Here is an 18,583-nt window from a genome sequence, read left to right as displayed (position 1 = left end):
TCTGCTTTTCTTAAAACTCTCAGATGGGGAAGAGATGAGAAATAAGGATATTTCCCCAGCTCTTTGTTGCTGCTGTATTCCTTTGGAGTTGCCCAGACATTTGAGTACACTGTGAACCATTTAGTTTCTGAGTTTTTGAACTGAGTAGTACTACTTATATGAGACACCATATAAATTTAGCACTAGCTCAACAGGCATGTGAAAAGACTTATTAAAAACATAGAATCTCATGTCTTCTTTTCACAGCAAAACATCAAAAAAATTCAGAATCATCACTAACTTAATACAGAATTTCAAATATATATAACCTCTTTTTTATTTATATATTATTCATTAGTTGTAAATGCTCTGAACTGACCAGCAGCCTCTGACATGCTGTCCCAGAAATCTTCATGCTTTCCTGTTGGGACTATCAGTTCCATTTATTTTTGGCTATGCCATGCCCACAGGTTTCGCTATGTCAATTTGCTGCAACTCTTACTCAAGTGACAATTCCTTAGGGAAAACAACCTTTTCAAATGTTTCTCCAAGAATTGTAAAGACATTACCCTTTCTTTAAAGTTTGTGTCAGTTTGGATGGACAGTTTCATCCAAAGTATGACACTGGTGACCTCTTATTCTCACAACAAATTCTCTCTTCATTTTAATAAAATCATCATTTCTCTTAGTGGCACCAAGTAAGTTTTTATTTTTCTTGTCTCTTTACTTTTAGTGTTGAGTCTGACAATGTTGGGTCACGTTTTCTATTTCTCTGGAACAAACAGTACCTCATGGTAGATTCATTGTAACACTCCACAAGTTAGTCATGCTTAGCATCATTAAGAGCATTACTCAACAGGTTTTTTTATTAGTTTGGTGGTTTTTGTGTTTTGGGTTGGGTTTGGGGTTTTTTGGCACCATTTTCTTGCTTACCTATAGCATTAGGCATAATATCAATTAAGGATTGCATTCTATACCTGTACTGAAACAGCTTAAAACAACACAAGCTAAATTCTGGTAGAATTTACTGTGTAATAGGTATCTATTAGACGTAGAGCTGGTTTAGCAAAAAATGATTTAGTACATATGGCTACATGTTCAGCTACAGTATTTTCTGTAAAAGTCATCTCTAGCAAGCCAGCATTATATTATAACACAAGTATATTTGTCCTTGCCAATTTAAGCAATATCATCTATGTGTGCTTTCCATCACAGTGCTGATTTTCCTTTATCTCTAGCATGAATTTATCACTCTTTCACTTAGTTTTGGCTCATGTGGTAATCCCTGCCAATGTTCTTCATTTCACTGTTCATTTTGGGTTGTTATAAAATATTTTTGCCCTTTTTCTAAGGTGTTTTTGGACCAGCAGATGACTTTTATGTATCCTTTTGAATACATATTCATGTAACACTTTAGCAGTTGCCAGGTTGTTTCCTTTAACCAGAATCCCATCCAGGACTGAATAGGCTGCCTTGAAAAGCTCTTGGAAAATTCTGATCCTATCATCCCATACTGGTGACTGATGACTTTCCCCAGTTCTATCTCAGATGTAATTCTGGCAATTTCAGTCCTCACCTATCCCAGACCTGAGGAGTTTGCTCATGTGTTGAAAACTCCATAACCTAGTTATAGACATTGTTACACTTCATGTTCACACAGACAGTGTTACTGTAGTTATTAAATCTTTCCCACTTTTTTATCAGTTTTAATATGTAGTTTTATATCTGAAAAACTAATCATTTCCAGGTCCTCAAACGCTGGAACGGTTTGTCAGATCCCCTTTTGATAGCAATAAATAATGTCTGACCAATTTCATTTTAAAAGGGCATTAAGAGTTAGAAAGAATGAATTGAAGCTTCTTATTTCCTTTGCTTAAGGTCAGTGCCTCCTTTTGAGCAGACTGAAGCTCATTTTTGCCTTGTGGTTAGTGTGGTTAGTGTGATACATGAACCAGTGCCGATCATTTTCAATCACACTACTGTGAGTAGACTCTGCCAGAGCCCTTCTTAGAACTTTCGTAGAAAAAAATAATTCTGCTTTCTGGCATAGTAACTATGCATTACTGTGTCTTTTAACAAACCCATCAGTTTTAGAATCTCTTTCTCTTTGATAGCCATTAGGTTTTCTTTGCACAGTTTAACTCAGGCAGGAACACTTATCACAAATGATTTAGTATTGAGAACTTGGGAAACTTTTTGTAGCATCAGGCATTTTAGTGATGACCTCAGCTTTATTATAAACTGCACATATACCTAATGGTATTAGGATCTCCACTGGATATATTATATCTACAAAGAGCCTGCATTATGGCTATTCAGATTTGGGTCACAATCCCTATTTCTTTTCAAAACTCCAACAGCTCAGAGCTGTTGATCATGGCTATCTAATGTTTTATTTTTTTTTTCTAAAGCAAACATTGCTTGGGCAGGTCCTAATATTGTCTGTAGTGCAGATGTGCAACTTGTGTTATATAAACCAGCCATGTACAGCCTAAAGAAATATATCATCTAGTCCCTGGCCCCTTAAAATGTTTTCTCGTTTGTAAGGCAGAAGGATTCCCAGACGATTCACTGATCCAGATCTCTATCTTCCCCAAGAATGTCTTAAGTCATTCTCTCTGTCATGTCATTTAATATATGCATAATGAATGTAATTATTATTTTAGAAGTGGTCTGTAAATCCATTTTTGTCAGGAAGGCCAGTTTTAATGAGGGTGCACTGTGCTTTGGTTCTGTGCTAGCATAATAAATCTGATATTCCTGGGAAGAGTGTACAGTATATCTGGAGAAGGAGCATAGCACACCAAGGCCTCTCACTGCTCATCTTCTAGGAGCTGGTGCTGCATCAGCTCAGTGGTGACAGGGACATATATTCAGATATATCCAAGAAGACTGCAGGGAAAGCAGGCAGACGGCTCCATGAATGCCACCTTCTCGGAAAACATACTTTGCTTGGAGTTATTCTCACAAGGGTGATAGGGGAATCACTCTCACTAAAAACTTCACTGACTAATCTTTACTTACTAATCTTTACCACCCCAAGACATTGCTGGGAGGAAAAACTTAGCCAAGCTTTGGGCAAACAAACTATATGAACTCTGATATCACTGCTGATTATTCTGCCAAAGCTAAAAACATTGATTTTCTTCTATGTTTATTTTGAAAAATCTTCCCTCCCTTAAAAACTTTTGTGCTTTTGCTCAGCTATACATGTTTAAATGACTCATGAGTCTCATTGTGTAGAGCGAGAACATTTAATGTGAAGCCAATTTAAGAACTCTTCCTTCCTAAGTTTACCCACTTATTCAGCTTTTGTTGCTGTACTGCTCGTAGTTATTCCAAATTTCTTTGGCTCAAGTACTGCATGTGATTCCTTTCTGGTCATGTGATTTGGGGTATTAGTAAATGCAATCAATACACAGATTATTCAGGGCAGCCTCAGAAGCTTCATGGTGGCTGGGAGGAGGCCTCTACCTGGATGGGGCTGTCAGGTATTGATGGTACTATTTATCACAACTTTGATAATTTTTGTGATGTTTTTGGTCTTCTTTTCAGGTATCTCAGTTTCCTACTGTGCCTACTGCTCTTGCAAATGCCAGGTGCACTATTTCTCCTGAGCATAAATAGGATCAACCTTCTAATCCTGATATGTTTTATGTTCATATCTCAGAGCCATCTCCACAAGCAAATGAACAGAGTATCCACCTCTTTTTTTCAAAGTAAAACTGTAAGACAGTTTTTACTCAAGCAATCAGATTTCCATGATATACATTATTAACTACTATTATTCATTACATTAAGGTGATATCACCTGACAGTAGTATTCCATTTTTTTACATTTCCATAGTATCAGCAAACAGTTCACGCAGCTTTTTTCTTTGCTTCCAAAAAAATGTTACAGAGAATATATCATACACATTTTAAATAAAAGTAACTAAAGGCTGAAATTCATACAAAACTCTAACAAAAATAGTGATTAATTTCCTATAATTACTCAAAGAACTTTATTTGTTGCGAAACAGCCCATGTTCCAAAGGGTGTTAGTAGAAGACAGGAATATTTATTTATTTTTGATTTTTTTAACTATCTGCCTCCCCAGCCCTGGAGGCTGTTCACCTGTGAACAGTAGAAACACAGAGCAGAAATAAAGAAACTGTGGAAACATAGTAGGAAAAGAGAATCTAGATATGATTTTCTTTTCTCCTGAAGTGACTCTTCATGTTCCAGAGACATTCAGGAAATATTTTTAGTTTTGAAAAATAGGTGAAATGGAGTGTGTGAAATGTTCTTCATAAAAACAAATTCAGTGAAGTTAAGCTAGTTTTTGACAGGGAATTTATTACTCACTGAAGAATCCTTTTAAATACATAGAAAGAAGCAGCACAGACATAGATAGCAGTGTATACAGTAAATCTTGTCCTGTTTACTAAGTTTCTTGTGGATGCATCACCTTCTGGTAATACAGCATAAGACATTCTTTATGGTTGTGCAGTTTTTGTTTCTCCTTTGACAATCACTGTTATGACAGATTTTTTTTGTAGTGTGAATTGTTGTCACAGAAAAAGTACAAGAAAATCCTTTAAATGATAAACTCCATCTGCCTTGGCCAGATTCCTTAGCTGACCGACGATCTGCAACCCATATTATTGGCTGTTCTGAGCTGAAGTTTGTGTTACTTCTTTATCACTATTATAACATTAACCTGTCCTGTTCCAGACACTGCTGATATTCTGGTTTACATGTGCCTAACAAAGGCTTCCTTCTGGAATGAGACTTGTCCCAGCAAATATTGCAGAAATTAAATTACAGCACATCCACTAACTCCCAACTGCTGTAAAGGAGGCAGAGCACTCCTGCTCTCTCTAACACAATTTTCTTAGTTCCTGAAAAGAGCTTTTATCTGATATTAACTGTGGTAGTAAAAATTCAAAGTCGGAAGTGGATCACAGCCAACTCTTCCACTTGTGGAGAAGATAACTGTGCCATTAACTATGTCTCTTAAAGTTATTTATCTCATGCAAGCAGATGAGTTCAAAGCCTTCAATTTACTGTTATATGATTGTAGATATCTGCTGTCAGGTCTTCACTGGCTAAAGCTGGGTACTTCACAGGGACAGACATGGAGTTTACAGTCCAGCATGGCCCATGAATATAGGTTGTTTGCAAAATAATATGGCAGCTGATAAAAATGTATGCCCTCTTCCTATTTTTTTCTCACTCTCTAAGTGCATACGGAGCACAGTATCAGCAGCAGCCCTCTCCTTTACAGATATGAGCCCTGACATTGTGCTTTCCACCATTAATTTGAAAGCTCTCAGAGACACAGGCTGGTACAATATATGTAATATTCACATTGGTTTGAGCTTATAACATCTTATGAGAAAATTTTGTCATCTTTGTATCTCTGTTTCTCCCATCATTTAGCTTTTTCGGGGTTTTTTTCTCTTAAAGAATATAAAGGATATAGTACAAATATCAGCTCAATGCTGTTACTAACCATAACATCCTCCGGAAAGAGCTTCAATTTCTCTCCCCACCACTTAGCCTCTGAACTCAGAAAACTTCACTAGGTTTTGGGGATTTTTACCAATTCTTTTCTACATTTTTTTCCCTCCTGCCTTTGATGAGATTTCCAACTAGAATCCTCAGTGATGGGTAAATTGTTTTTGTGTTGTGCTACATCAACAGGAGTAAGGCTTCAGCAGTGAATAGTTACTGTGCAGTGGAGGCACAAGAAGGGACACGTGCTTTTTGCATTGGTGGCAGAGGTATGAGCTCACACATTTTTACCATGAACTAGCAACAGGCTGTGTTCACATAATCAGATGATGCATAACAGCTCACAGTCACACACTATTGTATCTCAGCCCTACAGCCTAAGCCTCAAAACACACAGCCTGTTGAGTAGTCTTAAGATGTTCCATATTGCAGAAAAAAAACTATACATATATATATGTAACTATCCAAACGATAAGCTACATGTTCTCCTACCTGTTTCCATACATTCAGAGCTATTCCTAGGCAGGTAATATAAGTGCCATTAAAGCCTGATGCTCAAAGGAGCTTGATACATGCCACTTAGAGTGAACAAATACCCCTGGTAGCCTTGTAGGTAACTCTATGCCCTTAAGTCCTTCTATGTCTTGCTTCTACCCCAAATTAGCTTTGAATGGGCCTTTGTTGCTCTATCTTGCATGAATTATAGAATCACAGAATGATTTGGGTTGGAAGGGACCAAAAAGATCATCCAGTTCCAACCCTCCTGGTGTAGGCAGGGACAGCTTCCACTAGCCCAGGTTGCTCAAGGTCAAGAATTTCTTCCTAATATGTAATCTAAACCTACTCTCTTTCAGCTTGAAGCCATTCCCACATGTCCTTGTGAAAAATCCCTTTCCAGCTCTCTCCAGTTCCTTTAGGAACTGGAAGGCTGCAATAAGGTCTCCCTGGAGCTTTCACTTTTCCAGGTTGAACAATCCCAATTCTCTCAGCCTTTCCTCATAGGTAGGAGAGGTGTTCCATCACCCTAATCAGCTTCATGGCCCTCCTCTGAATCCACTCCAACAGGTCTATGTCCTTCCTGGGCTGAGGAACCCACAGCTGGAGTGGGAGTCTCACAAACACCACATAAGGAAACATATGAAAGCAAAGGAAAGTGTTCCACAGAAGATACCAGAAGTCCATAGAGAAATACGTTCCTTGTAATTTCAGGTATTGAAAAGGAGACTCTTCCTTAATTATCTGCTTGCATACACAGATTGCATTGAATTCTAAATAGCTTAATGCCCCAAATTTAAACCCACAAATAATACTTTCCAGAGGCTTCCAGAACTGGTAGCTAACTTTAATTGCCTCCAAATATAGCATTCACTTTTTAGGATACCCATTATTTCAAATTCAGGCTCTTTTAATTTAGTTCAGATGGAGGCACTCAGAATTAATACATGTTTGTGAGGATGATGGTACATATTGCACAAAAGCAGATGTGTCAAAGGGAGCTGTGTAATACATTTCTCAACTGCCACCAAGAGTATGTTAATGATGTGATTGTGTGCAATGACATTGCTTTACCATAGCTGCTCAGTGATTTTTACTTGTAGCGTGGTAGGTACAATCACGATAATGTGTAAGCAAGGAAAAAGTTTGAAATAATAGTAACAGCACTATTACTTTAGGTATCTTTATTCTAAATGTTAAAAAAGATAAAGAAGAACTACAGTCACACACACACACAAAAGATCTAGAATATTTTATCACAAATCAACACAAGATAAAGTTAAAAGGTCAAATGTGTGAGGATAAAATAGTGCGCACAGAAAGCTTGCAAACTATTTCCTACTCTCCAGACTTGAAAATGGCAGAGAGGAACATGTGGCAATTACAGAACCATTTTTATTGCTTTAAAACAACACAGTTTAATTGGTTTGATATAAACATTGGAGCATATCTCAACAATGAGCAAAGCAGTGTACTCAATTATGTTACTTTTAATGGAAATAGTCTTGAAAATAGATTGTGTAAAGAACATTTGTCATAACTGCTGGTCTAGCAAATCATGCAAGCACAACTAGATAAATAAGGTAATGTGTCCTGCCACTTCTATTTCATTAGAAGGGTCTTAATTTTCATCTGAATGTCTCCATCTTAATGAGAATGAGACTTGAGTTTGGCTGGAGCCCAGACCAATTTCATGCAATAGCAACAGGAACCATCTCAAACTTCTCCTTTCCAGTAATTGAACTATATAACATGTTAAAAAACGAAACACATAAGCAAGTAAACAACTTAATAATCTCTATCATAAACTGAAAGCTTTGGTTTAGGAGTCTTGAAAACATGATCAGTGAAGAAGCACGGCTTTTGAGGCAGTGGCTGTTGCATATACAAAACGTTGGAAAAGATTACTGAAATAGGTTTTGCGTTTTTCATGCTGATTCCACTGGAGATGTGCTGAAAGCCATAAAGATACCCTTCTTTCTCCAACTAATTTATTTCACATCTACAATAATTTGCGGTCAATAAATCTAGGATGGATTTGCATGGTAAGGCATTGGTGTGGCAAACAGAATGGATAATAACTTTATCCATAATGTGGTTGCGGTATTTTTATAATCAGTTTTGTAATGTGATATTACTGGAGAGTATCATCAACTAGTGTTCAATATGAAACAAAGTTTTCCAAAGCAACACATGCTATATACTAATTCATGTCATCAGAGATCCATCTTATGGTGTATGAGACTCATCTTGTGTGCACATGGCTTTCACGGAGATGATAGCACAGAGAACTATACTTTTACAGTTCTATAGCTGGGCACTCCAGATGGAACATTTTACCATACATTTTTACCATATATTTTTACCAAGAAGAAAATAATTCTCTCACAATTGAGAGTTCTCTTGACTTAGGAAGATAAAACTTGTGGAAGGGTCGGAACTTCCAGGATCTTTAATGAGAAATAGCACCTTTAAAATAACAATTGCAGTAGAGACTATTAACAGAATATTAGTTTATTTCTTTCACCTGTCGGTTTTTATGCTTAGTGTCTTACAAAAAGCAAAACTATTTAAATTGAGGAAGCAATTTCCTTAGAAATATGTTATAGGAGGAAACATGTTGAAATCCAGTCATTTAAACAATCCAGAGTTTAATATTTGTTAAAAATAATTTACAGCTCTGTATAATGGTCTACCATAAACATGAAACTTTGAAATTCTAGAAATCTTGGTCCTGCATCTGGCTGGGTTAGTCATCAGGCTTAAGACTGGGCACAGTCTTCGATTTTCAAGTATTTTCACCTGTCAAGAAGGTAAGGTTTTGGTTATGCAGCATCTGATAACCTGTTTGCCTAGATAACTATTTTTCCTGGAGGTCCTTCCCTAAAGTTGGAAGTGCACTAAAGAGCAAAAAATTGGCTCTCTCTGATTCTGGATTGTGCTGTCTGTCCTAGTCTTTACAAAATTTCAACACACATTGGGCACAGATCCAGAAAAGCATGTGCATAATTTGGAACCCATGAATAACTCCAGTTAAAGCTGCCAAAGATGGTAGGATGAACAGAGAAACCACTGAATTTCAGAGTAAAAATACAGGATGAAACTGTATCCTCAAACATAAGACTGCAAACTTTGGAAGGGTACTCACTCAGCGCTTGTCAAGAAGGATGTTGCTTTGCAAGTTATTCACATAAATCACTATGGTATCTGAAATTCATTGAACAATTCATGAGAAATATATTTGCATTTGATTTTCCTTTTCTTAAGCTCCTGTTTGTTGCGACTTTTAACTCCTGTGGGAGACTGGACTGAACAGTATATGTAACGTTTTCTTCAGCAAAATCATTAGACTTGTATAAACGAGCAGTGGGTAGAAAGTGGAAATGTTTTTAGAGGTCAAATCATAAAAATGTAAACTATGGAGGGATTTATCTCTAGGGAGTTATATCAAGTGTACCACTCCCTTAATTGATGTCACTTGGTTGAAATTATTATCTCTTGAGCTGAAAGTTGATATGACGTTATGTAAGATATGAGAGTAAAAGGCATTTTTTGGATCAGATTTTAAGCCTAGCTTGTAGTATCACAATTGGTCATTGTAAAAATTATTATTATGTCACAAACAGAGGATTATGATGTCCGGTGGGGAATAAGTGCAGAAGTAGATAAATTCTTAGGAAACAACAGTCATTCTGTTTTAAAACACTGTCCTCAGAAAGAAAGAACGAAGGAGAAGAAGTACAGGGAAATACACTGCAAAGAAAAACACTTGTTTCCAAATAAGATATTTCATAAAGTTTTCCATAAGGTGACAGCTGCTTTTTCAAGCACCACATTCTGTTCTCCGTTACATCAGTGTGAATCCAGAGGAATTGCATTTGAATTGTTTTTGCTTGGGACTGACATCAGGGTAACTGACAGTAAGACTTGGCTTTCGTACATTTTCTCAGAAATAGAACCTGTTTATTCCCTTCAAAACAGAGAAGGGGGAATTACCGCACATCATATGATGTCATGTATCGCTCAACACTTTGGAAGAAAAATGGGGAGTAAGATTCATTTGAAGTCTGGGGTGTTGTTTTTTTCCTCTTCTCCTTCCAATGTTCACAATTTATTGTGAAAACCCCTGTTGCTGAAGCACAATATAGACCTTTTGGGCACAAGGTAGCTCTCCTAACAGTTGGTTTTGCCATCATAATAAAACCTTTAAGGACACTAATTCTAGGTTTAGGTACACTGTTCCCTGTCGTTAGCAACATCACGCAAATAGTTTCAAGGCTCTTTATCAGCAGCTAAAAGGGTGTGTTTAGAACAAAAATGTAATTGGTAAACTTAGGTCTGCGGTGGAACACAGCTGCAAGTGGGTAAAGACCGAGCTTGTGTCCATCAGCTTTTGCAATTTCATGTAAAATCACCTTCCTGGAGTCACAGTATTTTCCTCAACTTTGTCCCATGGTGGAGTGGGGAGAGGAAGAGAGTGAGGTTTCAGTTGCTAGAAGTGAATGACAAGCAGCTTTAGAACCTAACTACTCACGCATCAACCTGCTGCCTTCATTTGTATTCAACAGATGCCTTGATTTTTCCCCCTCACTGCCTAGTCTGTGCTGATCAGTATAAACAATGGAATTTTTGTCTTTATGAACATATTTTCATTCTGTTTCACTAGAAGGTAGAGATGAACTTAAAGAAAAATAAGTAAAAAAGAAAGAAGAAAAGCAACCTTAATAGACCTATTTATGGTTTATAAGGTTGTTATGTAAAGCTTTAAGAAACACTCAGGAATTTGGTTGAGAAATTCATGAAACCAGGACATGATGCATATAAGCTTTAAACAAAAAGAAGAAGAAAAAAAAAAACGCTCAACAAAAAAGAAAACCTGAGGGATTCATCTGTGAGACATTGTAAAATGCCAGGGGAAATGAAGGTGCCTAATTATGCTAGTTTTATGTTATACTATCAATATACAATATGTATTGTTTCTATGTGTATATAGATAGATAGATAGTGTGCATATATGAGTCTGGCCTTTTTCCACTACTATTTTGGTATAATATAACATATGTTTTAATTAAACAACTTTGCAATCATAGAAAACCTGGCTTATTGGTATATAATTTTTTTCCTTCCTAGTTTGATCACAAGTCACTAAGGTATTGTCAAGTAGCTAATTCTGGTCCAGAATTAAGAATTTCCATTGTCGTGGGAAATATTTACTGGCATTACCAGCATCTTTGTCTGTCCTACTACCCAGTTACAGGGAACAGGGCAGGCTCTGAGAGAGAAAAAAGATGTTGTACAGTGTCAGCAGGTCTCCATTATCATATGATCTCCAATGAGCTGTCAAACTGACTTGGTGCAGTGTTCCTCCCCACATCTGGCCATCTTTGCCACTTTTACCACGTCTACCACTGCTGTTAGTCCTCAGGGACTGGGTGAGGTGCTCTAAGGAGATCTGAGCACTGAAACTGCAGCTTCATACCCTGCTTGGAGAGAAAAGAGAGAAGATTGACTGCAACTGTTCAGACTTGGGTTTGACTCAAGACCAAGGTCTGGTGTAAAATCCTCATTGTAGAGTCAGGAATGTTTATTACTTGATGCTCCTTGTAGTCGTTCTCTCTGGTATGCATATACAAATGTCAAAGCATTTGAAATACTTCTAGAATGCCTGAGTAACAGAAAACAAGCTGGGTTTTCAGCTATTTTCCTAGAGAATTGCTCTAATGATATATGTGTGTGCATGTGTCCAACCTATGTTTGGATTTCCACAAACAAGATTTATGTGACTAACTGGTTCAACTCCATCCCAAATTTGTTTTGGATTTCAACACTTCAGGAGATAGAAGGAATCTTTCTTTTCTATGTCTAGATTTACCTGCCTAAAATATCATGAAGTCTGATGTCAGAGAAGCAAATAGAAAAATAGTGTAGTATAAAGATTTTCTGAAATAGTTACAAATTCAGTCTAGAGGAGGGATAAATTTCCCCTCCCCGCTGAAATCCCTACTCACTGGGGACTCAGAAAGGGAAAGAGTTAGTTAATGCTTTCTTAGAGCTTGTTTTTCTTTGAATTCCCCTCCCTCTCCTCTTCTAGCACACACTTCTACATATTGCTGACTCTAATAGCATTCCCAGAGGTCAAATTATTGAAAGCTCAACCAAGTTTTCCTAAGCTATCACAGTTTACTTACCATTCCCAGTTTCCAGGCTATCTGAGTAGTGATTAAATACCTATCAGTTTTGGCATCAGAAGCCATAAAATGACTGTTTAGCCCCTATGTTTTATGTGATATTGTTTGATCTTCCAAAAACAATTTGCACCCACACACTCTGTTCAACAGAATCAGACTTGTAATTTGTCCATGAAAAAAACATCCTCATTAAAAAGTTTTCCAGTCTAGAAAGTCAAATAGGGCAGATGTATGAAGATGACAGTCGGTGGTTACAGTTTAATTGGTCTTATATCTTTGTCATATACTAATGAACCACTCAGCTTAAGAAGAAAAAAAAAAAAACAGCAGGGAGAGAAGAAAAAAAGTCCAGAAAAGAACAATGATCATAGAAGATGTTGCATACACTTCCAGTTTGTAATTTGCTGCAATTCACCTGGAGTATTTAAAAGTCTGTGATGAATGGGTGGCACAGAAGATAGTGTTGTGTCTTTCAAGTCTTTGACAGTTGGCAGTAAAGGTTACTAAGCAAAATTACATGGGGCAAAAGGTTGGCCATGATGGATCCCAGATACAATAGAACTGGGGATTTTCTGCATACGGAGTAATAAGGAGGGACTTTTAGGGCTGACAGGAATGACTTGCATACCATGAAAAATGAAGAGGTAAGGATGGGACTGTTGGCACAGTACATGAGAAACATGAGATCAATTTCTTGTCGTGTCTCAGTGTGTGGCCTTGGGCTCAGGCCTTGAAAGGTATACAGGGGTCTAAAGATGCAAGTCAGAATACAAGAGGACTTTCAAAGACAAGCAGAAAATCCTGAAAACCATATTTTTGTATTTATCTATACCTTATTTTTCTGATTATAGTAGTTTGTTGATTTTTTTGCAGGAAAATATTTTATGTATTGTCAGTTGTCCCAGTTCAGAAAAAATATGGGTGATAAAAGCTCAAACTGGATTTGAATGCCAAAGGAGCTGAATCTGTAACGCATTTGTGTGTAACACACCTTGCAAGTTGTCTCTCCATCCAGCAGTGGGGAAGAGGGCAGGATTGCTTTATTATCCATCTTTTCAGAGATCCACCAACCACAAAATCTTTTGGGTTAGAGGAGCAAGTGATTCTGCAGCTGGTTGTTTGGGGGAGACCTTCTGGCTTGATTAGACTTCCCTCAACAAAGTTCAACACATCAGGCCTGGAATAGGATTTAAGGAGCCAAAAGTTTCAGGGCTGCTGTTGCTTTGGTTTTCTCTTTATAATGATTTTTCTTAAATTGGCTTTCCTCTGAAGAATTAGAACATCAAATATTTCTTTGCATTTCCCTCATCTCCTGTAAAAAAACCCATATGTCCAGTATTTCCTCAGTGAAGGCCCAAGAGCCAATAAACATAAGCAATTAGAGGGATGGAAGTCTCTGTATGGGGAAGTTAAAAGACTTGGAAGTTTTGTTCAATTTGGATGAGTACACTAGAGTTAATCCATTGGAAACAGAAGCTACTGGCCCATATCAGGAATTGTGGAAAATAAACTTTTTGTAACTCTTATGAAAGTCGCATACCCAACATTGAGATATTAAGGTGGGTTTCTTGCCATGGCTCTGGGTATCACAGTTGCCACACATCTGTGTATGAGATGAACATCAGGCAGCAGAGGCCAAGGGAATAGAAGAGGTTTGTTTAGGTTTGAAGAGAAATCTGAAAATGTTGCTGTTCAGACGGGCATATAACCTGTCTACAGTACAGGATGCAAAGAAAATTTTTGAAGAATTTGATGAGGTGTTTAATAGACCCGAAAGCATTGTGAATAAAACACATCATACTGATACAGATTCCATTATGCTGCCAAAAGTACAAGTATCACACAGAATATAGTCTCATTAGTCCTGAGAAATGAAGGAAAAGTTGATTGTGACAAGATGGTAAGATGCAGTGTTATTGAGAGAATGCAGATACTGACTGGTCTGGTTAGCAACCCAATCACATACAATAATAAAAAATGTTACAGATTTATGCAGATTGAAGAGATTTGAATAAGGCTACCAAATGCAACATAGCCCAAGGGAGTGCTGGGGAAAGACATGTCTAGACTTCCAACATCAAGGATATTTCCAGATCTAGATGCAAGCCTGTGATTTTCATAACATCAGTTTGATAAAATTTTAAACTCTACACCTTCATATCTCTTTTTGCTGGTACATTTTTAAGTAGCTTTGCTCTGTGATTGTTTCAGAACTCAAAAAGTGATGCTCCACAGAATTTTAAATCTTTTAAGAAACAGATGGAAGCAGCTATTTAAAACCTCTCGAGTTAATGTGATAATCATCAGCACTGTAAAAATAATAGCTGATATGTAGTTCAGCAGGTCTGGTTATCAGAAGCATTTTTCTTTGTATAGGCCTTTTATTGGTTTGCTTCCTTTTTTTTTTTCTTCCACAAGAAAAAGAGAAGAACAACTGTGTCAGCAATAAGCTCTATGTCAAACAGATTCCAGGTTTAGATTCTTGTCTGATATAGGCAAAGGACTTGAACTTAGAGGTAGACCTTCATTACATGTTGCCTTCAGGAGTAAGACCAACATCTGAAGTTCCTCTGTATTGTTGCTTTTCCCCAATGCCACTTGATGGTCCTTTGTACTCAATTAGCTGGTGCATTCACTCATCTGCGTGAAAAACAACCCCTTTCATATGCCCACAGGGACTAGTTTTAAACATTCTTCTTCACCATGTTTCTAGTATGTCCCCACAAAAAGTCTGTAGTGTCCCAAATGAGAGAGTGGCAGGTAGTGACAGAAAAGGGAAATGTGGTAGATGATGCCTGGATATTCTTAAATGAGATTTTGCTTCTGAAGTCCCTATGTTGTGACACTGCATTCTAGGTCTCTTGCACATCACATGACAACTGCACTTATAATTGGTTTCTAGACTGAGCCTCCTTTTGGGCCAACAATTATTGAGTTATTTGAAAGTATTTTTCAAGTATCATTATGTGTAGAACTGGAACAATTTCAAAGGGACCCTTTGCAGAACTGTAAATATTCTGCTTATCAAGCAATTCACCTTCTATGAAAGAAAATCACAGGGAGTTAAGATTTTACATTTCCTGCAGGAGTGTGCTCTCTAGGGAGGTTTTTAGCAATAAGATACAGACTGAGAGGGTTTTCTTTATCTGACTTTAACCAGAAATTGCACACTCAACCCAAGAAATCTTTCCCTAAAAATTACTGGATTAGTAGTGAGTGTCAAAAACGGATTCTGGTAATTCCTGCGTAATTCTGAGAAGGACATGATGACATGAATATAAACAACTAATGACTCATCCAAAACACAGGAAACAATTCTGAAAACATAAGTAAATTTCTAAAGCACACTAAAGACTTTCTTAAAACAGTTGAGCTTTCAAGAGCTTCTAAGTATAAAAATCACAGCAGCAGCAAGGTTTGAAGTAATCATGAGTCAAGTAATACTATTTCTGAGTAATAAGAATGATGCGCCAAAATTATGTCAACTTTTAAGTGATTGAAAGAGTAATTCTGAATGGATAGTTAACAGGGAAAGCCCAGAAATATCTGAAAATAATTTTTTGTGGGATCTATCAATGTGAAGTTGCTGCACCTATTGGAACGTGGTATAAAAAAACCTTCAAATCATAATGCAACACAGCATGAGAGCAGAAATGTTAAAAAGAACCCACAAGGATCTATCTGGGTTTTGAAACATAAAACATAAAATATATAGAATGTCATATATATACCATTACAGAAAATAAAAATAGAATCTGCAACAAATATGGGAAAAGATGCAGAAGAATTGTTATTCCTTGTGAACCTGCAGCACAATAATGGAATAATTAATTAAGATGGTAACTGTGGTCTTCATTTCCTCAGGGGATAAGGGTATTATATGAAGAATTGGATTTTACTTTTTGCCTCTCTCTAAACTCAGCAGCTGGATCTCTTTTAAAAGACCAAAGAAAAAAGGTGAATAGATTTTTATTTGAAAGTGAGTTGTTGCTCACCCTAAATTCCCAGAGTTGATGTTTCTGGCACTTGCAGTAGGAGTGTTGGCCAAATCATTCCTTCCAAGCAGAGCCCAGTTTCGCCTTGGCAAAAGCACCATATGGCAATGGGTGCCTTTGAGATATAAAGCCTCTTCAAGCACCACTGAAGTACTGCCATTGCCCCTCTCCTTATAAGGGGGTGTAGCATATGCTCTCCTGACTAGCTGATTAGCACTACTTAGAGCTAAATAGCAGGAGGATCAGGTTTTACCCTTCCCAGTGTCTTTAAGATGGTGTATCCCACAGAGGAAGGCAAAAAGCAAGTGTCTCTCTCATGAAGGATGCAAAAAGTCTCATCTCTCCTCAAATAACGCTGTATCATATCTCTCAGATGCAATCTTGGATAAATCAGTATTCATTGTATTTAATCCACACATTTTTCTGAGGAAAATATATATTGACTGGGGATGTGATTTGCTTGTTTGATTGACATAAAATAGTCTGGAGTGTTACACATTCATCATACATGAGAAAGACAGACTTTTAGCTTTGTATTATCTTTTCCTTATAAGAAAAAAAATTAGCTGTGCCTTCTTTATGCAACTAGAGGTAAATTGAGTGTAACAACATCATTGTAAAATGATGTGCTTTATAAAGTCCTGAAAATGGTGCATCTTTTGTGTTTTGTTTCTAATTGTTTGCTCAATACAAAAGGATAATTCATTAGGCCAATTCTCCAAATAATCTCAAAGTGACATGAATTCCTTTGCAGAGTGAATGTCTGTAGCAAGTAATCCATGGAAAACAGACAGGCGTCTCTTGTCATTTTGGAGCTCTAATCCACTGCCTGGAGCATGAAAATGCTCAGGATAACAAGTGTGGGAATGACCAAAATCAACATTATTTTTTTATTTTTTTTTCTTAACAATGCTGCTGATCAATAGAATTGCTGAATCTGGCAGATACAATGCCACGGGATTAATGAATTAAGCTCAGGAAGCAGAAGAATCTGTTAAAAAGGAGAGGGGGGAAAAGCCCCTTCTTTTCTACTGGTGTGTGAATATTAAGCAATGAAAGCAGCAATGACAGAACTTTAGCCCTTGCTTTACTATAGCATCAAGCCTTGTTCTGCATGAGTCTTTACATTTTAATTAGAACCATACTGACACCCGCTTTTTCAACTATGAACTTCAGTTTTAAACTTAAAACTATTTCCCAAATGCTGGTTTAGTAGCTGGGTCTGAACACAGAAAAGAGATGCTGTGTTCTGTAAAATTCAGGGTGTAGTGTGGTCACCATCAGTAGGACTAGATAACTGGTTTTCAAGCCACAGTAAATAATGATAAAAGGAAGGAAGAGACTCTCACAGAAATGCCATAGCCTCTGTCACCACAAAGTACTCACATACTCTGTTTTCTGGAAAACCATAGAATGAAATAGAGGTCATCACACTTCCTTTAATGATGCCAATGTTTTATAAAGGTCAATTGCCAGCGTTTTTGTCAATACAGCATTAGGAGTGTAATACAGGGTACATATCTGTGTAAGACATTACATTCCAAAAGGCACATTACATTGATATTCAGCACAGTATGGAAATTTTAGTACACTATCACTCACTAGAAGGGGGTTGTTTGAATGTGTGGGAGGAGAGAGCTTAAGTTTGCTTATATGTTTATATTTACAGCTCCTTAAAGACCTCTGGGGATTTTGTGTATCCTTTTGTTTAAACAAACAAACAAAAATCACTATCTAGTTTCATTGTCTAAAAATATATTATAATAATCACAGCCCTAGAAATCGGGAGGTTTGGAACATTTTCAACTCATAAGAACACTTCAGAGAATACGCCGGTGTAATTTACGAGCCCCTCTAGACCTGTCCATGTCTTGAACTGATTGTTGAAGTGGGTTTTACTAGGAATTTCTTTTCCTGAATTGGAGTAGTGCAGGAGGTGGGGAGGACGGGAGGGGTTAGACCAACGTTCCCTAACAAGGTTTTAAAAGCTTCAGTTGTAAAGTTAGGCTGATGGAGAGACTTTGTTACTTGTTTTTTAACTGGGACCAACCCGAAGAGGATTACGCTACGGGAAGGAGCTGTTATTTATGTGGGTAGCAACGTTGAGGGTTGTGTTGCGCTGTTGCTTTTAAAGGGGGGACGCGCATCTTTTGATTAGACCCGTAAAATGAAATTTTAAAAGTAAAAAATAAAACAAACAAACAAACACCCAAATCAAGCAAAAAATCCCAAACCCAACAACCTGGACAATGACACGAAACAGCTGGTGAAACGTCTAGCTCCGTGCCTTTCCCCAAGCTCGGTGGAGGTTTCTGTTCTCTCATCTCTGCCGCGATGTGTTCCTTTTTTTTTTTTTTTCTTTTTTTTTTTTTCATTGCATGTGCTGTGACAGCCGGGGAAGGGGAAGCGGGTGGAGGGGCGGGGGGG

The 18,583-nt window shown here is 37.4% G+C and overlaps 1 protein-coding gene across 1 annotated transcript in view; it reads left to right on the top strand.

Annotated features, from left to right (window-relative positions):
* SEMA3A (semaphorin 3A) overlaps nt 1-18,583 on the top strand; it is a 234,928-nt gene that overhangs the window by 53,221 nt on the left and 163,124 nt on the right. The window lies entirely within an intron of this gene.

Source organism: Corapipo altera, unplaced genomic scaffold, assembly GCF_003945725.1.
Source record: "Corapipo altera isolate COAL_440 unplaced genomic scaffold, ASM394572v1 1b, whole genome shotgun sequence".
NCBI classification, from domain to species: Eukaryota; Metazoa; Chordata; class Aves; order Passeriformes; family Pipridae; genus Corapipo; species Corapipo altera.
Note: the sequence above shows the minus strand (reverse complement) of the source record. Positions and strands in the feature narration are given on the sequence as shown.